General features: G+C 29.8%; 2 long non-coding RNA genes across 2 annotated transcripts; one reads left to right on the top strand and one right to left on the bottom strand.

Annotated features, from left to right (window-relative positions):
- The first annotated feature begins 11,030 nt into the window (after positions 1 to 11,030).
- On the top strand, positions 11,031 to 23,333 carry LOC124371826. The gene is made up of 2 exons (XR_006923277.1): positions 11,031 to 11,127; positions 23,177 to 23,333. It is a non-coding gene; the product is annotated as an uncharacterized LOC124371826 (long non-coding RNA).
- On the bottom strand, positions 16,387 to 18,328 carry LOC124371825. Its single transcript, XR_006923276.1, has 2 exons — positions 18,184 to 18,328; positions 16,387 to 16,568 (listed from the first exon to the last, which is right to left on the bottom strand). It is a non-coding gene; the product is annotated as an uncharacterized LOC124371825 (long non-coding RNA).
- Positions 23,334 to 24,275: the final 942 nt, after the last annotated feature.

Raw genomic sequence — 24,275 nt, 5'->3', positions numbered from 1 at the left:
GAATCGAAGGATCAGGTGTGAGAAAATACAGTGATAATAAGATTGAATACAGATATATCGACGATTTGACAAACTCGACGATGGAATTAATTAATTATATTTATGCTCAAGAGAAGGCTGGAAAAACAACAATTTTTTGAACGAAAAGAAAGCGAATTAAAAGATTTTATTTCGAACAAACTTGATGAAATGATTGAAAAACCTGATGGAATTAAATATTTAAAACGAATTTTTGCCGGCAATAAGTTCATCTATGATTGAGGGTAGTGGACTTTTGAATGATTTTATCAACAATTTTACCTTTTGAATTACACGTACCAAACTTATCAGTATCTGGGGCCTGGCACAAAACTCGAAAAAAAGACTAATAAGAGGAGATCCTGGTGTGAATATAATTAGATCAAGCTGCTATGGAACACGATATTTTTTATGCAAAACATAGAGACACAAATTCCAGACATATCGCAGATAAAGTTTTGCAAGATAAGGCAATGGATAGATTTTTATCAAAAGATGCTAGTTTAGGTGAAAGATTTGTTGCGCTTCCAACAGCTGGAGCAATGTTTTTGAAGAGAAAACTAGGAATGGGAATCGAAGAGAACTTGAAATTTTAACTATATAAATGGAGGTGAACGTAAACTTCAGCAAAAATCAGAAAGAAAAAATAAAATCCGCTTTTAAGAAGAAAATACCCGTTAGTATTCAATTTAAAATAGATCAACTAAAAAATGGCGAAGATAAGATATTTTTAACAAATAGACAATACAATAAACTCGAAAAACATAAGAAAAATAATAAAGGAACCAGAATAGAATTTTTCTTATAATCAGTTTGAAAGAACTTAAAAATGGTGGACTTTTGAAAGATTTATTAGATTTTGGAGAAAAATATTCCAGTTGTTAAAAATGTTGTTCCTTATGTTCGTAAAGCTGCTCCAATCGTTAAAAAGGATGTGATTCCTATTGTTCGAAACATTTTAAATTGGTTAGATAAAGAGTTGGAAGATGTTACAGGATCTGGATTAGATGAAAAAACTTTGATTACGTGAAATCAAACATTGAAAAAAAAATTTAAACCTTTAACATTCGGGGAATTTGAAGAAATCTGCAAAAATATTAAACATTTTAGAGGAATCTTCATGAGAGATACATTACCTGAAAAAGTTAAGAAAATTTGAATGTGGAATTGTGAATTTAGACTCGATTATGGGAAGTGGAACGCATTGGATTTGTTTTTATAAAAATGATAAGAATGCATGTTATTTTGATTCGTATGGAAGAATTGAGGACAAACCACCTATAGAATTGATTAAATATTTGAAAAAATCAAGCGTCTACTACAATGACTCTCAGATTCAAGACTATAAAGATCCCCCAATTTGTGGTCATTTATGTGTTTTTGTTTTGAATGAACTGAGTAATGGTAAAGATTTTAAAGAATTTGTTAACAAATTATTGCTTAATAAATATGGATTCACAAAATATTTTTTGACGTATTTGGTACACAAATTATTCAAAATGTAGATAATAGTTTGAATTTTGATAGTTTGAGAAATGAGTTTGATAACAAGTTAGAAAATTTATTACAAATCCTTCCAGATTCAGATATGTTTGCTGTCGAGATTGAAGATTTTAAAGCAGAATATGATAACAAACTTGCAAATTTCATGAGTTCAAATGAAGTTGCTGATAAAATAAAAACATTGAAAAAAGAATTTGAAGATGGTGCAAAAAAAATATTTACCAATTTAATGTCTCATATCGAAAAAGCTGATAAAATTACTGAAGCGATCAAAGTTGAAAAGAATTATGTTAGTTTGGCTAATAAAAAAAGAATTGTCGGTGTTCGACCTGGTATTGACAAACATGATGTTGTTGTTAAAGAACAAATTTTTAAAACCTCTAAAAATTATCAGAAAACATCGATATTGTTGATTTACATGATCCGAAATGTTAAAAAATGCCTTAGATTTTAAAGGAAAAAAGAATTAGCAGTGTTAGTAAAGGAATTAATCCTTTTGATGTTGTTGTAATGATTCAATTAGAAGATCCTATTAAAATGTTTAATGAACTTAAACAAAAATTATGAGAATCATAAACAGCATGTTAAAGATTTTACAACAGAAGTCTATGACAAGTTAGAAGCCAGAAATAGAAGATCAGTAGACGATGTTGGTGAAATTAATGAAAAATTTACTAATTTTAAAGAGTCTTTTGATAAGTTTAGTTTAGATGCTACGAAAACTTTTGAGAATATTGGTCATAAATTTGTTGAATACAATGATTCTTATGCTGACAAATTTCAAAAAATAGAAAAAAAACTTAATAAGTTCGAGGAAGATCTTACTGAAATAGGTATTCGCGTAGGGTTTTATGCATGATAAAATTTCCTTATATAAATGGCGCTCATATACTGTGTGAGGTGCAAAGAGAAAACTGCCACAAACGATATAAAATACTATGCAAACATTAACGGAGTTAAGAGAATTTCTGGAAAATGTGCTGAATGTAACGCTAAAAAGAGCCAATTTATAAAAAACTTGAAATTTTTCCCTAATAAATAGAGATGGCGGGACACTACAGTGCTTTCGATCTTTTTATAATGCAACACGAAAGAGATTTGAAAAAAGAACATTGGGATGATATTTCTCAAAAATATGAAATTATCCGAAGATATGATGCGATTGTACATTAATAAGTTAAATTGGTATAACATTGCAAAATATCAAAAATCTGTCCCCAGAGTTCATTCAAGAAAATATACATTATCAATTAAAAGATCATATGTCTGTTCTTTGCCTCTATCAACACTTGAGTATAAAGTTTTTGGATGAAAATAAAGATACAGTTGATTGGAATAATATTATAGATAGCGGATTACTATCCTGTGCAGATTTTATTGAAATATGTGACCGAGATCGCAAAATTTAAGGAACAGAATCCTGAATATGACGAAGTAGATCATTAAAAAATGACTAAAATCTTTTCTTATCGACTTATACATGATGTTTAAAATTTTCTAAATTTTCTCTTATTAAATGGTGGGACTACAAAAGTATTCAGGTGATATTGAAAGGGCGGAGTTTAAAAATTTTCTATCCAATTAGTAAACAACATTTGAATGAACCGAATAAAAGAACTGAGTTTAATATATTGATTTTGGAGATAATTTTTGCTCGTCTAACTTCCAGTTTTATATTTCTGGAACTTTAACAAAACAAGATGGTCAAGCATATCTTGGAACTGATAATGTTAGATTAATCGATAATTTTATACCGTTTTTATTTTCTAAGATTGAAGTAAGAAAACACAATAAAATTGATAGAAGAAGTCGAAAACTGTGGCCAATTAAGCACAATTAAAGGAACTATTTGTTATTCCAAAAGTGATGTATTTTTCAAGACAGTTTTGAATCAACTTTTAAATTTGGACAATTTGAAGCGGTCGGTGATTTAGCACATTTTCGGCTTAAGGATTCTTTGAAAATGTAAAATTTTCCAATCTATAAAGGTGGATTTTACATTAGTTTCATAAGAGCTGAAGACGATGATGTGATTCTGAAGACTGCAACTGGAAATGTTATGCCTGTTGATGGCAAAATTACAATTAACGAGTTTTTTCATTAGAGTTCCGATGATTGATTACAAAACCACGAGTAAAATTCAGTTGATTGATGAAATTACAAAAAGTCAAAACATTATGTTTTAATTTTCTAGATTGGCAATGTATTGAGCAAAAAAGGTATTTCCGGAACAACTTATTCGTTTCGATATCACAATTATTTATAGAAACATCTTCAATCCCAAGTTCGTTATCATAGGTTTTCAAACAGATAGACAGAATAATCAAGAGAAAAAATCCTTCAAAGTTTTGATAGTTTGAATGTAAAAAATATCAGAGTAAAATTGAACGGTTCTTATTATCCAGATGAATTAACAAAATTTAAACATTTCCGGTGGTCTTTTTCAGAATCATGTATCAGATGTATCAAGATTTTAAGAAAGTTTACTACAAAAATATGGAAATGTATTACAACCCCAAAGAATTTATAGCAAATAGACCCATTTATGTCATTGATACAACAAAGAGTTTTGACAAATTATTTTTCTAGTTCAAAGAACGATATAATTATCAATATGATTTTCAAAATGCTGTTACAAACGCGATTTGTTATGTGGTTGTGGTTTCTGAGAAATTTTTTATCATATGACGTGATTAAGAACGATATTAGAGAAATTCAGTAGTTAATGATGTTCAATATTGTTCTCTTTCATTCCTTCTAAAACTTCAAAAATATACTCTTTCGCTGATGAAAAATCTCGATTTCTTCCGGAATAATCTTTGTAAACATAAACAAAATATCCTAAATAGTTGTACAATAGAATGAAATTATTTCTTTTTATCTCGGTAGTTGAAATATAAACATAAACATTTGCGCTGAAAAATTTATTATCTCGGCAGACTTAGTTCCATAGCTTCCATTTATTCTTTTTGTAAAAATGGAAGAGTATAATGCCAACTGTTACAAGTGTTATAATAGAGGAGAAATTATTGATAAAAGATTAGTTTGTAGAGATTGTAATTTAATTTTGTACGAAAGACCTAAGCCTAAGAAATTTCGAAATAAATTAACATATTTGAATAACCTGCTTAGAAAATTACAATATGGAGACAAGAAGCAAACACATTTTGTTACAGAATTTAGAAAACAGAACAAAAATTTTTTACTTATCTCTTGGAACCGTTGACAAAATTATTTTTCCTTTTCAAAGAATACATTAGGTTTGTAGGTTTAAATACACACGTTTATTATGAGAAGATTTTAACCTATAATCTTTCACTATTTGGACATTGAATTTGACTACGATTTTAAACCTGAAATCTTTGATGATTTTATAGTACATTTGGAGAATGTAAATGAAGAACCTCGTGAAAAGAATGCGGTTTTACTCACATTCTCCCCGACTTCTCGAGTGATTGTTAGCAAATTTCATTATTTCCGTTTATAGATTTTTCATTAAGATTTCTGGATTTTTTCATTAAAACAGCTTAAGAAATTAGAAGCAAACATTGAACAGTAAAACAGCTATAGATTCGGTTATTTAACATTCGTGATTTCCTGTTTGATTTCTCAGATTTGTTTTATGGTTCAATGGACAGTATTTTACATTGATTTTCTGGACTGTCCCCAAAAGTGCGCCAGAAACCCTCATATTCATATCTACTTATATATATATATATATATATATATATATATATATATATATATATATATATATATATATATATATATAAGTTTGTAGTGAGATTGAATTCTAAACAGTACAGCTTACATTATATGTCAAGCACATTAACATATTTCAATACTTACGCTATGACATTATTTTTCATACGTTCCATATCTAGAAAGTAATTCAAAGGGTTCAGCATAATGATCTCTGAATTATTCTGTGAAAATATTAATTGAACACATTTCATTATATTATAATATATATATATATATATATATATATATATATATATATATATATATATAAATTTTAAACTTACTTTCGTACTTTCAAAGAATAAATTTAAACAGAACTTAAATTAAACAAATTTGTAAACGAATAAAATATTTAGATAAACAAATGAATATAATAACTAACAAGTTTGTTTCGATTGTATGTAGAATTTTTGCAATTTTTTTGCAAAATGAAAGACGAACAAAAAATAAACTCTTTTTACTATATTTAAATACAAATTAATTAAAACATTTTCACTGAAAACCATTTTTAAAACGATTTACTCATTTTGAAGCTACATACTTACCTTTACCTACATGCCACGTATCATACGAGAATCTTATTCTGTATTTAGGTCAAATACTACTCATAGATATTCTACCTCTCTGACTATGACTATAACCTCAGAAAACTACTCAGATCAAGGAAATGTGATATTGTTTGGTGATTTCTCACAAACAGCATAACGCCGAATTTTCAAATAGGGTTTCTCTTACTTTTGAAGAATTTAATTTTTAATTGCAATACTTTTCATTATTGGTTGGTTCACTCACACAAGATTTTATCAAATATAAAGTTAGTTTCCAGTGCTATTTACAATAATTACTTGAAGGTCCTGAGCTAACTCAAACCTTCATCTAACTTAAACCTGACATCAATATTCAAAATAGCTGCATGACAGACAATATTTTATAGAAGTGTGTACATTTTAATTGTTTAACAACGCATTGTTATTTTAAATATTTAAAGTTTTATCTATATATTATGATTAAACCGCTATTACATTACCCATTATTTCCTTTTGTAATGGTCAACAGTCAATTTTTAGAAAGATATCTGGAAATATTTTTAGCATCTTTACCTTAAAAAAAAATAAAGAGGTTCATATATTCAACTGTAATGTTTTAAATAATACTTTCCCAAACTTTACATGAAAATAGCGTTAAGCGTTAACTAAGTTTAGTTTATTGGCTGAGCGTTAGTGAGGCCTATAACCAGTGGAGCTGAAACATTCCTGGCCTGTCTGTCTGTTTATCTTATTATAAGTATGCACAATGCGATGTCTCTAAAATGAACTGATCTATAGACTTGAAATTGTACACGAAGCTTCATTTATATATATATTTATATATTAGCAAGACTGAGGGTTTATGTCACTCCATGGAATTTGCTGAGCGTTAGCAAATATTTGTACATTGGTCCTATAGGTACGGTAACCATTATGGTAACGAAAAATTGCAGAATAAATACAATTTGTAAACAAGCTGAGTACAACCATTACAGATCTTAACATGAGACATTAACAAATATAGATGATTCATACTATAAAAAGAAAAACATTAAAGTGAAAGTGAATGTTAAAGTCGGTGACAGGATCTGATTTTAGCGCACTCTTGCATTGTAGTAACCTCCCTACACCACCTGACCTTGTATTATTTAAACACTGATATTAAATTTAATTAACAAATACTCATTGAAATCATGTGGCAAGGTATACCTATAAATATCATCTGCAGGTTTAAAATTGTGCATGAAACTTCAGACATAGACAAGAATGGGTTCTGTGGTAATCCAACTACGGAATTGGGCCTAGCGTCATTGAGGAATAGCGTCATTGAAGCCTAGCACTTAGTTCGCTGACACAATTTTTTTAATTGTTAGCCGGTGTTAAGTTTCTATTTTATATGATTGCCTGGCCGTATATTGGCCCGAAGGAAATCTAGAGAATGAAATGACTACAGATTTGGTATGTGCATGCAATCTTACTGAAGCCCATTACGCGACACGTGGTGTGACGCACCTCTACCTTGTCTTATATACGATACGGTGAATTTAATTATACTGAAATGTGGTCCTAGAAAGGTTGACATATATTATCCCAGTATTTTTGCACTAACCCACCAACGATTTTATTACATATTTAATATAGCTTAATTCGATTAAACGATGCTTATTTTCTTAAGCTTTTTTTACAATTGATCAAAAATAGTATTTTATTACCAAAAACGCTTACCGCTATAGTGCTAATGGGTTGGTTTCTCATCAGTTACAAACCATCGAGATCACTTTCAACATCATTTCTGGATGCATAATAAGGCCGCAAATACTCCTGAAAAGTGTCCCAAGGGACTGATCCAACATAGTGCTAAATTAAATTTCTTCTTTTTTAGTCTTTAATAAATCTCTTCAAAAAGTAGAGAAACTGAGGCAAGTATGTTCCTAAAAACCATTTTCCAGATGATATTTTTTTGCAATAGGACATTCCAAATTTCAGACCTTGCCCATCACGGTGATCTCATATCTTTCTACTCGCGTTGAGGAACAGAGTAGGTTAAAAATCGAGTTTTTTTAATGCATTATGTTTGATTTGTATTTATATTTCGTGTTATATTTATTTGTATGCATTAAAATGGGTTTCTGCTACAACTACCACTTAGGTCTCTCTAATTTATGAGGCTCTCCACAGTTCATATCACCAAACCCCGACAAATATTCATGCATTCTTTCAAACAGAATCGATAGGAATAGCCTCACTATCACGACATCGGAGGTATGGAACCTGTTTAATAAAATATTATTCATCCGGAGTAACCCTATTGCTCGATCTTCTGTATGCCGCGTCAGAAAGTTACATCCAAAAGGTGAACTTATTATGAACAGTTGTTTTTTATTTGTAAGGTTCATAAATGTATCATCAAGTACGTTTCAAAAATAAATAACTATTGCTATAACTTACTGGTGAATCTGAAACAGAATGTTCGGAAAACCTTACAAAGAGGTCCTAAACTGAAGATAGTCAATAGTCAATTTTTTATTGCGGAGACAAAATACATTTGTATAGCAAACGTCAAATATGTTAAAATTTGGACATACATACCACATCGAGCTCTCATTCAGACATACATTTGATCATTCATTCCACGTTCATTTATCACCAATAATTCCCACTTCGTTCGAGAGTCATATTCCATGTGTGGTCTCCCAGTCATATTCCAGAAACTCTTTTACATTATAAAATGCATTTGACGCTAAACAGCGTTTTAATCGAGTTTTTAATGCCTTGAGCGTAGAGGCTTTTCTTAATTCATTAGGCAATCTATTAATAAAATGAACCCCTGCCTGTGAAGGCAAGCGTTCATAAACCACCGTCCTGTGTCTCCCAGTTCGGTAGTTGTCTCTGCCTCTAGTCCCGTACGAATGAATGTCTCGGCCCGTAATCAAGGCACATTTAGACATACAATACAACGTTGTTTCTAAAATGTAGAGGCTAGGCAGAGTTAACAGTTGCAACCTTTTAAAAGTTGACCTGCACGACTCTTTAAACTTCAATTTTGCAATAGTGCGGATCACTCGCTTCTGTAACTTAAACACTCTTGAAAATTGGTTACTTGCACAGGCACCCCACAGTACCAATCCGTAAGTGAGGTGTGGATAAATCAAGCCATAATACGCCGTTATCAGAACTTGACTTGGGCAGTATTTGGCTAGAGACCTCAGAACATAAATGCCTGAGGCTAATTTTGAGCAAACGTGATCGATGTGAACATTCCATGTCAAACCTTGATCAAGGTAAATTCCAAGGAATTTTGAGGAATAGACTTCTTCTAGTATTGTATCCGCTAACATAACGCTAGGTCCATACTCAAAGTCTACTGGGTTTAAAGTGAAATTTAAAACGTTAGATTTAGATGGATTTGTATTTAGATTGAGGCTATGAAAATGTTGGACACAATTGTTCATTCCAATCCAACAAATGCGTTTTGTTCCAAATCTGATTTCGAAGATTCGTTAAAACAAAGAGTCGTATCATCAGCATACTGCACGATTTTCCCGTGTGGCAGTGATGATTTTATGTCATTAACATAAAGCAGGAAGAGAATTGGACTGAGAATGGATCCTTGAGGAACTCCATAACTCATATTCACAGAATTTGAAATATGATTAGAAATTTGGACAACTTGAGTTCTATGACTTAGGAATGAACTAAGCCATGTGAGAGGCACGCCTCGAATGCCATGTGATTCCAGTCTGTCAAGCAGTGTAATATGGTCAACACAATCGAAAGCTTTAGATAAATCGAGAAACACACTTAAAGTGTGATTTCGACTTTCCAATCCCTCTACAATCATATCGACAAGACCCACAATTGCATCTAGACCACCGTATAAGATATAGATATGACCTATTTACCTTATACAATTAAAGGAGGAAGAGACTTAGTCACTTACTTATTATTTACTTATACAAATTAATTTTCCTAGAGAATATAATTATAGAAAATATGAAAAAATATCATTGAATTATATTTTATTAAACATTTGCAATTTAAGCCATAAATGAACAAATATAGCTTGTCACTCCTTTACATATACATACTGCATCAATTGTGTACATGTGTATCTGTACAATTTGTATCTGCAGCCATTTTTATTTGAGTCAGATTACTAAAACTTCCTACTTTAAATGCCTATAATTCCTCGTGGAGTTATAAAAACAAATTGTAACATACACTATCATTCTGCGTTTTTTAACCTTTTTAAGTTTTGTTTTGGTAGAGATGCCGTACTTAGATAGATAGTGGATAACATTATAATCTCCCAACGTTTACATAATCACTCAATATGTTTAGCAAATAAATGTTTCGATGGCGAGAGAAAAAGAAGAGACCTGGATTCTGGCCTATCTGAAAATTTGCAGGCGCTACTACTAGTATGTTGCCGCGCCTTGTTTCGTAATTCCATTATTGTTTCACTGTTCCATTGCTAGGATAAAAAATACGCAGGGTTGGCTGTGGGGCGAAGCGCCTGAAATTACAGCGCGGCAACACACTAGTACACAGCTGTGCGCCGGCACGGGCCAGGTCTCTTCTTTTCTCTCGCCATCAGTATGTAATAGTTCTTAGTTATATTATCTTAGCATTTATCATAAGATTAAATTCTTTGCATGCAAAGATTTTTTGACAATTTAGAAGTAGCGTAGTAAAAAATTAGAAACAAAGTAGTATACATTTGTATTATACTATGCTGGTAAAAGTATTGTAAACATATAAAAATACATTTTATATGCATATAAATATTGCAAGAACCCATACATATTTATATTTTGATATTAGTTTCAAAGATGCGTATTTGTTTCTTAGCAATCAGTTATACGGTTCATCACAATAACTCACTTTGACCAGTCGGCCCGCTTTTTGATCGGTTTATAAAGGTTACGTAGACAATGCATTTAAGAAAATATACTTAATTATTTAACTTACCAGCCCTAGTTTTTATGTGATTTAAAAAGGTAAAATAAAGTTAATTTTATAATTTTCTATACACTTCCTACAAATTTAGAATATTTAAATATAATTTGTTTATTTTTATTTGCATCTGTTGAAAACAGTTTGGTGTGGAGATAACTCAGTCACACCACAGTACGAAGGATAAGTCAATGGAATGCTCTAGTCTGATTGGTCTGGACAGAGTCGTGGTCAATCGGTCATCAGTATATAACCCGCCTCTCGGTCTGTTGTAGTATCAGATATTTCCCCAGCGAAACGTCAGACTCTTACTAACATGGGCAAGGAAAGGACCAGCGTCAACATGGCCGTCGTCGGCTACTACTAGACCTTTCTTCAGGTATGTTTCAAAATCATATGTAAACATGTTCAAAATTAAGGTTTTTAAAGTGAGTAGTAATTAAAAATACGGTTTTCTCTTATAATGTTGGATATTTTACATTCTTAAATTTGAAATATCAAATACAGAATGCATTTTTTTAGAACAGCATACACTGTATAATAGCGTCAATAGTCTATAAAAGGTTCTTACTTTATCACTATAGGTTACTAATTAGAACTATTCACTACTTTTTCTTATAGCTAAATATTTGAAACTATTTTGTTATGAATGCTGGGCCATGAACTCCTCAGCATTATTAGGGTTCTTAATCTAAACGAACTTTCTTACTCTCTTCCAAAACCCACTATTGCTCTCCCGCTTCAATCAGTAATCTAATTTATAAGTAAAGAAGTCTTAGTTTTATAAATAATGTTTGTGGATTATTTATAAAACTAAAATATAAAATTGAAATAAGTATAAGAACTATATAAAAGACTCTAAACTTTAAGCAATCTATAAAACTGTAAATACATTTTTTATATAGTCCAAAAGCAATATTTCTAAATGCTCAGTTATTCAAACAATATAACAAACTATACGCGATCATGTTTTTTATTAGTCTCATTCATATTTTATGCTACAATAAATTGATCTGCAAACTGGTCAATTTTGCATTTTAAATTAATTGTCTATTAACTCTTAGTGGGCCGTATCCTCAATGATTGATAAGTGATTACTACACTCGTGTCACCATTTACATTTTTATAAAATCGATTACATAAAGCTATAAATGTGTTTCTAAATTTTTTAAGAGCAGTATATTATAATATATTTATTAAATAGCTAATTAGGACCAAACAAGAATTTTATAACACATTAAATATTAGAACATTACATATAGGTAAATTTACAGAAGATGTTTATACGTATTATTTGTACACTATTAATTAAAATTTAATAGAAAAACCTGCAATCAAATATATGAAGTATATCCAATAATGCACCAATACATTTTATCAGTAGTTGTTTTAACCAAACAATACGAAAACGTACAGACTGTCTTGTTTGTAGGATTTTTCAAAGAAATGATTTTTCAAATTAGTCACAGGATATACAGTATAATATATTTAAAGAATAGGAACAATTAAAATATTGTTTTAAACATATTGTTGAACAAAATAAAAATTCAAATATAACTTGAGACGTATGAAATTAAAACGTAAGCTAACAAGAAACGCAACGATACAATCAATAAAGGACGACAGTGATAATGATAAGCAAATAATTGTTTTATCTAAAATTCTCATTTAAACGATATTAATTGTGGTGTCCAGGATAATATTCCTATAATATAAACCTTAATCTTGGAATTCTTAGTTTTAATCTTAGTTAGAAAACATATCAGAAGTAGTTACCTTATTAATTTCTATAATACTTTAACAAAATAAATGTAACACAAATAAAGCTCTCTTGTTTGAAGTTTGTTTTTGACGATGGAAGGATTGTAAAAAGGAACTGGGATTTTTTCAGGACATTTGCCATCGTTCACTGATACAAAACATTTGTCCGGAAACCCCTGCTTTCAAAACAATTAAAGCCTGTTTTAATAATAAATCCTACCATTGAGATTATCTCATTCATAATTGTATAATTAAGCAAAATACTGCTTATAAGTAAATCACAGCAGTTTTTTTTTATATTGGTTATAAGTATTTTGACTTAGATTTGAAAAATGGCCATTAATGCATGTTTATGGGTTTACTCTAACATTATGTTCCATTACAATAGTGAAATGTATTTGAGAACTTAAATTTAAACACTTTTACGTTTTTCAGATGGCTAGTACAACACAGACTTACCCGGCTTCTGTACACGGACACGCTCTGGCCACGGACAAAATACGATGCTAGCTCCCCCGGACTATATAATTCAACTTGATTGGCATTTTTTTTAATATATCAAAATTTGCTGTTATTCTATGTTTATAATTTATAATGCTTGACCTTTCCTCACCCTACTAAATATTAGCAAATAGTCGTCAAAAAACGATTTATGTAAACATTGTGTATGTAATAAGTACACAAATGCTTTTATAATTGCACGAATAATAATGAAGTGATTCCAACTATGCGTTGGTTTTTGAGAGTGATTTTTTCAATCCGAAATAATACATAATAAATGAAAATTCACTCAGAATATATACATTGAATCAAGATAGAATTTCTGTTCTTAACATTGTTAAACGTATGGAATTTGTATATACTGGATTTGCCTTTTTGATGTATTTAATTAAAAACACAAATAAAAAACCATTTTCAAAAGGCTTAGATTTGTACGATCAAATGTTTTGAAAATCATAAAGCACAGGTAGTACAGTTTTTAAAATATAATTGAGATTAATTAATTTGTATTATTGCCTTTGTAACTATTAAATTTAGTTATTTCGTAAACAGGGATGATTATCTCAAAGTTTTGGCCAATATTAACCCGTGTTCTAATTATGAGAGAAACATTTTTAATTTCGTAAAATGCGATGATGATTTGAGATGGGATTGAATTGAATTATTACATTTTAATTCTTTATGATTTATTATGTGTAATAAAACTCCGAAAACTGTTTCTATGGCTTCTTATTCAAAGCCTGTCAAACAATAAATTTAATTTTGGTTAACGCACAAATATAACTATGCACTGTTCGGATTGTTTATTTTTATCAACATTGGGAATTCAGAAAAATTTTTAGATATCTCAAGAAGAGCTTTGCACTTTTAGATTTTTATTTTTTTCAGATTTATCATGTAAAAAACAAAAATCAAAACCATTGAAAGTATTAAAAAATACTTTTGTCGTGTAAAAGGCTTTGCTAAGAATACATGAAAAATTTCAAATTAGGTAGATATCTTACGATCTTATAGCTTACATCTATTGCTAAAATGTCATATGATTGTATTCAATCTGTTTACAAATTTGTTCATTCTGCGATTTTGTCGTTGCATGATTTTCCATTAGTCTAAACATTTTCAGTAACGTTGATCCAAATTCCATTGAATGGCATGCACTGTCATCAAACCCGATGTAACCAACATAAAAGTGAAATTTCATGCAGAATTTTATATCTGTAGGTTAGTTAACTCTCGAAATATCTCTGAGCGTATGTAGAAGACAGATAGGCAGACAGAAATGAAACTTTCCAGTTCGATAACGCTCATCCAAGTAATGAATGTCACTCCAAAGTATGATTTGGTATCTAGGTGCTAAAATAGAAATATGTATTTATGTTAGAAAAATATCTGCAACGTATGGTATTAAATAAAATGTTTACAATTTGTAAAAGTTTAAAATTTGTATGTTGGCTATAATCAAATAATAAAAGTATTAAATGCATTTGAGAAAACATAATAAATATGTATTGAATTAAAACTGCACTACCGATTATCCACAACTTCGTACGTTAGTTTCTGCCGAATAATAAGGACGTAATAGGAATATTCTTTTTAAATGCTATACACAACCTGCAGAGATAAGTATTAGCGACTGAAAAATATTCCAATCGCCTGATCGTTATCAAAATAGTTGAACTTTAAGTTTAAAAAGCAGTGTTTTGAGGCCCTGAATTTACAGAGTAAAACAGCAATAAATATAATCTAAATATGAAATCGAATATCTCTGCTACATTCCATGTATTTGGTTAAGTAGCTCAAACGATTTCCGTAAAACTTACACTTAAACTGTTTTAGAACAATTTGGAGAATTTTTAAAGTAGAGAACTGTTTATATTTTAGTAAAGTACATATGATTAAATACTATGGTCTTATGATATTTTTAAAACGAACGTAGACATATGTTACGTACAAATGTTTCAGTGTTAAGAGGATCAGAGGTTGAACTACATTGCAAGTGGCTTCTATTTCAAGTGTTGTGCTTTTTAATATTAATTATATTTATGATACCAAATTTGACTTTGCTTTTTTATGTATGATAAACAATGTATAGTTTTAAATAAAGATCAAATTTCCCAGCAGCTCTTATGTACAGTATTTGTAAATTTTGTAAATGAGATACAGTTTAAAAAAAGGAATGCCGTTTTATAGTCAGGTTATATGAAAGCCTAGACTTTAAATTAAATTGTGTGCGGTATAACATTTCTTTAAATGTATTAGATTTTAAGTAGGTTTATGCACAAGGTTCGTCTCATTCGGTTATTTGCCCTCATTTTTATTTATAACAAAGAAATAAGGATCTCTTATTTTTGAGATGAGCAAAATGAGATTTAGGATTTGGCTATAAATGATAAATTCCTTGTTGTTTGAATCAGTTTTTTAAAATAACTCTTTAATTATGTTGAATCGCATGTACATGTGAACAGCATCAAACCAACGAATATGTACTTTTAATCTTGAAAGAATAATTGTTTCGGCAGTATAATCTTTGGTGCTAAATTTACATACTGAAAAGCCTGATACAGTCAAAAAACGTCTACATCTGCGTTTGTATTCCACTTAGGATATAAGGAGTAGAGTGAAAATCTGAATATCTGCTTCTGTCTTTCTCTTCAACAGACCTACATTGGAGCTACATCTCTTCACAGTACGTCAAACGGCTTTTGAGACATTGTGTAAACAAACCTACGTCTTCCCTGAAATTGTAGTCACGGTGCGAACGTTTCTTTAAATCATGTTATCATGTTACGCATTCCCAGTTTGTTCATTAAGTAAAAGTAAAGTAAACTTATTTGTTTGAACCCGTCACTGCTGCTATCTATCATAATTGCTAGATAATACAATTTGTCATTACTATATGCATCACCACATCACCTGATATTATTCATGAAAATACAAAACAATGGTCACAAAGTGACAAGTTGCGTTCTGTGACTCGAACAGCTGTAAAACGTATTCCTTGTCTTTGCAATAATTTGTTTTTATTTAAAAAGCCTAACTTTAAAAAAATTGTTTTTGGTGGTATTTCGGTATAAAGTTTTATAGTCACATCTAATTAATGTAAATGCCACTTTACGCAGTATATATATATATATATATATATATATATATATATATATATATATATATGTATATACTCTTCAAAAGTTTTCTATTTACCCTTAGTTATGTGAACAATTTGCACTCTTACATATTGCACTCTTTATCTTTTATTTAATATGTTATTTTCTTAGAGACCGACTTAAATTACATGTTCTTTGTCCAAGAATTAATATTTTCATTATTTGATACTTATAATAATTTGCATTATCAATGGAATTAGAAAAAAAAACAATCATAGACTGAAAATTTTTATTTATTTTTTTCTATTTTAGCCGTGAAAAACAGGTGGAGTTGTAATCAGATTGAGTTGGAATCAGGTTGAGTTGTATGAGGTTGTAATCCATCGCGTTGTCCGTGTCCAGAGCATGTCCGTGTACAGAGCCGGGTCATATTCATGTTGTACTAGCCGTCCATCTGCTGCAACATATACAAAGTGTATTATTATCATACGGTCCAAATATGAAGGATAACTTGTCAGAGCGCAACCATTTAAAATTCATATTAGTATTTAATTTATACACAAAAATCCAGCTCTTCTACCTAAACATGTTCACTACATCTGTCTAGCTCATGTAGTCATCATGTAGTCACCGCCGCAACAACATTTTTTTGTGTCACTTGTTGTATGTTTTAGTGAAGTCAGTAATATTACAAGTTATTGAAGGATTATCATTGAACTTATATCGTAGGCTACCTAGAGTAATACTGATTAAACAAAAGTCTCAAATTAAAACAAAGGATATGTAACTCAATGCATTAATCACACTTAGAAGATCTAACAAATTTAAATGCTCGTATTTTCTTATACTCGTATTATTACCAAATATTATACAAATTTTATTTCGAGTCTCTTTATTTTCTATAATTAATAATATACTATCCAATACCACATGAAAGATTCTATCATTATTATTTGATGTTTGTAATATGAACAAGCTCAATGATTTAAGATGTATATGATATTATCATAACTATTACAGATTTACGATAGTTTATTGTACCATATTATTTCATGAAATCGTCTAAATAGTGACTCATAATCTTTTTGCTTAGTCTAGGTTCATGAAGGGATTCAAACATTCTTTTGAACTAAATTTTATTATAAAAAAGACGTACCATATGGGTAGTCTATATTATTTTTATAAGGTGATGGTGCTAAGCTATTGAATCGTAAAACTTTATATTGATGTTGAATTGCACTGATATCATACATTATTTATATAATTCAAATAATTATACTATCGACTATTGAAAAATTAATTACTTTCTTAGGCTACTATTTGTTGATGCAAGTGTTATATTGTAAGGTTTAGTAATACACATTATTGAACTTGCTCTGTAACAATATGTTTGTTATGTTATAATATTGTCGTTTTTTCTTTCAAAAAGCTGCCATTATGAGAAATACAAACTAATATACTTAGGAAATAACTAAAGTGCACTGGAAGCAATTAACTAGTGAATCGTTTGAAAAAGTATAATACCAATTTAGTTTTAAACTATAATAATGCATAGTCTCACTTTACATATACCATTGTTTTTACTGGTTGTAAATATTCGATTACTATATACCAAATACCGATGTATAATATATATATATTTTTTTAATTTTAAATGTTCTATTAAGAAGTACTACATCTTGGGACTATGAATTTATTTGGTAAAATGATCAAAATTAAGCGTAATAAAGTTTGTATTTAGTTGATAAGGAATGAGACCCTATATCATAAACTACCTGTTAACATCAAAACATTAACTTTTACTATCACTTATATGATATTTACTTTAATCAAATCATAAATTAAAAATATGAAGTTTGAACATTTTGTTAGAATATTTTACAACATCAATAAAAACAATAGGCATCACATATGTATTATAATAGAAATGTTTATTTCTGTGTTTTGCAGTACTGTTAATGCTGTATGTAGGACATTCACATACACATTTCTACTCTATATTTGTAACACTTTACTGGAAGTTAAAAATGTTAAATACATTTAATGATATCACTCGCGTATATTTTTTTTACCTGAAGGAAAGTCTAGTAGTAGCCGACGACGGCCATGTTGACGCTGGTCCTTTCCTTGCCCATGTTAGTAAGAGTCGGATGTTTCTCGGGGGAAATATCTGATACTGGAGCAGGCAGAGATGCGGGTTATATACTGCTGGCGGTAAACCACGTGACCTCACGCAATCAGAGGTTGAGCTGACCACATCACCAGACTAAGTCAAGTGGTTTTATCACTTGACCTGTGTGATATTAACGTTATTAATCTAAAACGAATTAGCATGTGAATCGTAAAATTTTTGTTAAAAAGGGACATGTATTGAAAAATATGCCATTGACCAATATGGAAAAATAGCTGTATCCAAATAGTCAATGAACATGGAGTGAAGAAGTGAAGGAAAGATTATGATGCCATTATTAAAGCATTATATTTTGGTTCATTTCTATTGATGACGGACGCTCTAGTTAGTTGGCGTACCGCATCTAGACCCCGCTTTAACAAAAGGCCAAAATTTGAAACTGCCTAATAATTATGAATTCGTTTCAAATGTAAAATGTTTCACTATATAAACTCAGATTCTAGTGTCACATTGATTATAAGTTTTGCTAAATATCATTATCAGTTAATAATAATGGTTTTAATTTATATCCATCATAGAATTTCTTATTGTTAAATCAATAATAAAAAAGTATAAAAACAGAACAATATAAAAGTTGAATGCTTAAGCATATTAGATTCCTTTGTATGCACTATTATTAAGGTTATACAGTATGAAGTGCTCATTTTCCTTATTTCATCTTTCCTTATTAACTTTATAGTCTAGCTGCTTTCTAAGAAATTTGTCTGAAGGAACGGTTTATACAGTGATGTACTAATACGAACCAGGCAATACTGAAACAATAATAATGAATTGTGTCGCAACTTAACAGCGTTGACACCGTAAATTGCAGTAAATTTATAAACATAAAGTCTACTATTTGCTAATCGCGTATCTGCACATATTTAGTGATGTTCCTCTAAGAAATATTGTAAGCAATCTAGAGATCCTTGAAATATATTCCTTTGTTCGGAACTACTGCTGAATCAACATATGTCACAAATGCCAGTAGATTGCAGTCAAGTCGTAGGAGAGCGAAGCATTTCTGGTGAACAAAGATGAGATACATAGTTATCTATTTCTATTTTAAATTTAATGAGATTTCAATTGATTCTTAAGTTTCCATTGTTACTACTAAGATGGTTGTAGCTATAATTACTTACAATTTGGAAGTCACGCCCCTTTAAGATAAAAAATCCCTTTCATACTGACGTAAAAGAAGAAAAAATCAATTTAATCACTCCGGGAGGATTTACAGGCATTTAAGCAGAAAAGTTTGGTGTTTTGTAACCAGACCCAAATAAAAAAGACTAACTTAAAAATGTGAAATTTTACATTATTTACATGATGTATAATTTCATGGAGTAATATTATTTAACCATTTATGATTTATGGCTGTTTCATTTTTTAATGAAATATAATTGAAGAAAATTATACGTTTTTTAACAACTTTCTCTCAGGAAGTTAAATATGTTTGTCATTTAAAAAATCTCGCTTCCTCCGGTTATCTTTTATATTCTTATCTTAAATAGTTCTTTTCTGAGCCTGATTATAGAATGTCCTGAAATTTTCTCTCGAATACCTACAATTTAAGCTGCACCAAACTAGGATTTTTGTCCTTTCTCTTGTCTTTAGAAAATTTATCTTAAATAACTATGGCCAAAATTTGTTGTTGTTTTTAAACTCCAACAAAACTGATTGCACCCCTTAATGTGTCCGTGTGGCCTAATAGCCTACTTGTGCCAGATTAATTTTCAGAACACTACTATCTATTATTAAATGCTAAACATATTTGAAAAAACATAACAATTATTTTTTACCAAATTCTGAAAGTTCTTTTTTACGAACAGAGCGTAACGTAACATTCAACTTGGAGCGAAATATTTCAGTGCTTTTCTGCCTGCATGTAAAGACATAAAATACTCGAATATTTTGCACGAGTTTTGCTAACCTTGGTACACATGTTTACACAGTAATATACTTGTAGTTATTAATTAACAAATTTGATCCAAGGGAACAGATCACCAGGCCCATTTCAAAATCCATTTTCAGTAATTAGTATGACAGAAGTTGGTGGTTATTTACAAAATTTTATACATAGTGATTTTATTACTATGTTGATAGCAAATTGAACACACAAATTTAATAAAACAAAATCAAAGAGGTGAAGTGCTACTAAGGCATCAATAAATCAAGGAATGGTCTGGTCCCATATTCCTATTATTGAACGTTTCCTCCCAACAATTTGGCATAAATATGCTATGACCTATATCAAACTAGGATTAATACTGAACTTTTTGAGAAAAAAGTTTGACAACACTGTTCTGGGAGCTTGGTTTGCAGGGTCACTTACACTAGTACACACTGTAAAGTTTGGATTTTTTGCTTGTGTTAGAACCTTTAGATGATACTAAACATGTTTTGGAGCTCATGAGGCTGCGTACTGGTGTGGGAACCAACACATTAAGTTTGTCTAGATGACGCGACATATTGGTGGATAAGTCCTAACAAACGTAACGCCATTACAGGGTTTAAACTATTTAAATGTGACCAAACATGTCGAGTATTCAGTAAAATATTTATTTAACAATTACGCGTAGGTCGACAATTTCGTCATTTGCAGGTCCACTAAAACCTAATTATAACAAGATGACCAAATTAAAAAGATCTGGAAATTTCAGTGAAAATCCTTTCTCTTTGTTTTAAGAGAAATATAATATTTTTATAACCGAATTTTTCTGGATATTTTCACAAATTACCATTTTCATACATAGACAATAATTGCTTATAACAAATTATTCTCATCACCAAATTGCACTTAACTATTCAATTACTGATTTTTTATGACATTTCACTTTATTTTTATTTCACAAACTAAGTTTATTTTCATTCCATCATAATGTAGGCTTTAATTGTTACAGTTGTGTGTTTTATAACGAGGAGTAGTTTACCGATAAGTAGCAGCCACGTACCTTTGTACAAGAACTCTTTCCCAATTAAAGTGCATACATAGATGACACGCTTGCACATATACTTATGCACAGGATCATGCATTCGGATTCAAAATTATTTCATAATATATTTTCAAATCAAATATTATTTAAATCGCTGATACCAAGAAACTTTATCATAAGACTAATAATTTTTAATACCATTCAAATATGTTAATTAAAAGTAAAGGGATAAAGTTTAAAACATTTTATGCTTGGCAAATATTAATATCAAGTGAAGTTCTCAAATGGTTTACTCAATTCGTAGAATTGCGTGATAAAGTTTAAACTTAAATATATAAATAGGGTAGTAGTTAAAGAAAATATAATTAAAAGCATAATAAAACATTGAAACACATTACAAATGTAATCCTTCAATTAAAATTTAATTTTGGTGGAAAGCATCAACATTTTTTATCTACAGCACTGATTTTACAATCTGCCTAACTTTTTTGGTCACTAATTTTATATGTACTGTACTGCTCTTCTAGATTATATCCCGTACTAGTTAATATACATAACCTGTCCATTTACATTTTAGGGGTTGATAATATTACAACCTTCCTACCTTTTGCCAATAGTGTTATTTTTGGTTTTAAATTACAAACTTAATTACATATAAAATCATAATTGTAATAACGAAACCTCCTTACTTTGAACTGTCGGTGTGATAATATTACAACCTTCCTACCTTTTGCCAATAGTTGTATTTTTGGTTTTAAATTACAAACTTAATTACATATAAAATCATAATTGTAATAACGAAACCTCTTTACTTTGAACTGTCGGTGTGATAATATTACAACCTTCCTACCTTTTGCCAATAGTGTTATTTTTGGTTTTAAATTACAAACTTAATTACATATAAAATCATAATTGTAATAACGAAACCTCCTTACTTTGAACGGTCGGTGTGATAATATTACAACCTTCCTACCTTTTGCCAATAGTGTTATTTTTGGTTTTAAATTACAAACTTAATTACTTACAAAATCATAACTGTAATAACGAAACCTCCTTACTTTGAACGGCCGGCTGACTTAATCAGCTCGATTTCATTGGTCGGCCAAGGTCACGTGGTCTGTATATAAATGTCCGCTCTGTCTGCTCTAGTATCAGATATTTCCCCAACGAAACATCCGACTCTTATTTAACATGGGCAAGGAAAGGACCAGCGTCAACATGGCCGTCGTCGGCTACTACTAGACCTTCCTTTAGGTATGGAGCCTAGAGAATTTATCTTAAAGAATTTAATTTAGAAACATTCTTTAATGCTTTTAACATTTTATGGCCTTATATTACCAAAACAAGTTAAAACTGTTTTATGCACTAATTAGATTCATACAATATGATAATAATCTATGTTTCTTTAAATAATTATCTCCAAAACATTAAATTAATGTGATCTTCTATCAAAAGAGAAAAGGGTTTGTAATAGACTTGAGGATAGTTGACTTCCGATATTATTATAAATATTCCATAAAAACTAACTGTTGACTATAGTTTTTACTCCAGATTTTATTTCACTAGTTAAGGAATAATGCTTTAAGCTACGTTATAACAATGTTATGATAATTTATACTTCGTTACAAATATATTACTTATTATTACAATCTTTAACCTTATTTATGTTTTGACACATCAAGTGTAATAAATAGCAGATTATTTAACTAAACATATATTTTTATAAGTGCTAATTGTTACACGATTATTATTAAGGAATTATTGAAACTTGAAAATAACGTAAATGTTTGTACATGTAGAAACTGTAACTTATCAGTAATCAATTAGAGTAATTCTTTAACACCTTATAATACTGAAATCTTAGAAATTATTCACACATTTTCGGATTATTTTCGTTTATTTAATATTATTTATCAGTTACTAAATACACTTCATAACACCAATAATATTATGTTGCAGCAGATGGACGGCTAGTACATCACGGATATGACCCGGCTTCTGTACACGGACACGATCTGGATACGGACAACACGATGCTAGCTCTCCCGGACTACACCTCAACCTGATTGGATCTTTGTGTAGAGTTACTTTGACCAAATAAATCAAAATTTTCAGTTTACATCTATATTTTATTTTCTACTTACAGTTTAACCTCTCCTTCTGTAATTTTATGTTTAAATGGAATTTGATGAATACGTTCCAAGTGATGGAAATATGAGATCATAGGCAGAGTTAAGTCGGAGAATGAAATTTATGACCTCGTCCTCTAAATACATACATCTTAGACAAACAGTGTAATTAGAAAATTGTTAATACTTTTACACTGCTTATGGTAAACGTTCAACAGATATTAAATGGGTCTTCGATTCGAGACAGATTCATTTATATACCGCATGACGTCAATGGGTTTACTCTCCGTACATAAATGACATCGAAGGATACCAATGTAACTTATGCATTTTTCAGTTAAGACTAGTAAACAAAAATTTGTTAAAATAAAAGGAATGTTGAAAAAGATTATTTTATTTTGTTGATAGTATATTCAAACATTTCATTTTTATTATCAAGTGATACCATCAGTATATCCTAATCTATATTGAACGTTAGTTTAAAAAATCATAAATATGGCCAGTATAAACCAAGTATAAACCAAATTTTAGTACAATAACATTTTAAATTAGCATTCCAATGTATTTCTTATAAAGTAAAATAAGTTAATGACAAATTCATTATTGAATAGTTAGTAAATAATCCTAAATCAATAAATAATACTAATTCAATAAAGTAACGCAGTTAGTAAAATTTTTATTCTAATAAAAGGAATGAATACAAATTGTAAAATTAAAAAGGGTTTTTTAAAAATACAACTCACCAGATCAGTAAATCAACTTAGTTATAACAATGTATAAATTGATACAATTCTATCGCCCGTACAATAATGCATTCTACGGTTTACTGTAGTTTGTATATTATTATACATTGCTATTAATATAAGTTTTTTTTTTAAATAAGTTTAGTGAAAGCCCATATCAAAAGTGTATGTTTTACATTTTTATGATTT

Source organism: Homalodisca vitripennis, unplaced genomic scaffold (assembly GCF_021130785.1).
Source record: "Homalodisca vitripennis isolate AUS2020 unplaced genomic scaffold, UT_GWSS_2.1 ScUCBcl_2032;HRSCAF=6388, whole genome shotgun sequence".
Taxonomy (NCBI): Eukaryota; Metazoa; Arthropoda; class Insecta; order Hemiptera; family Cicadellidae; genus Homalodisca; species Homalodisca vitripennis.
This window is presented reverse-complemented; position numbering and strand designations above follow the sequence as displayed.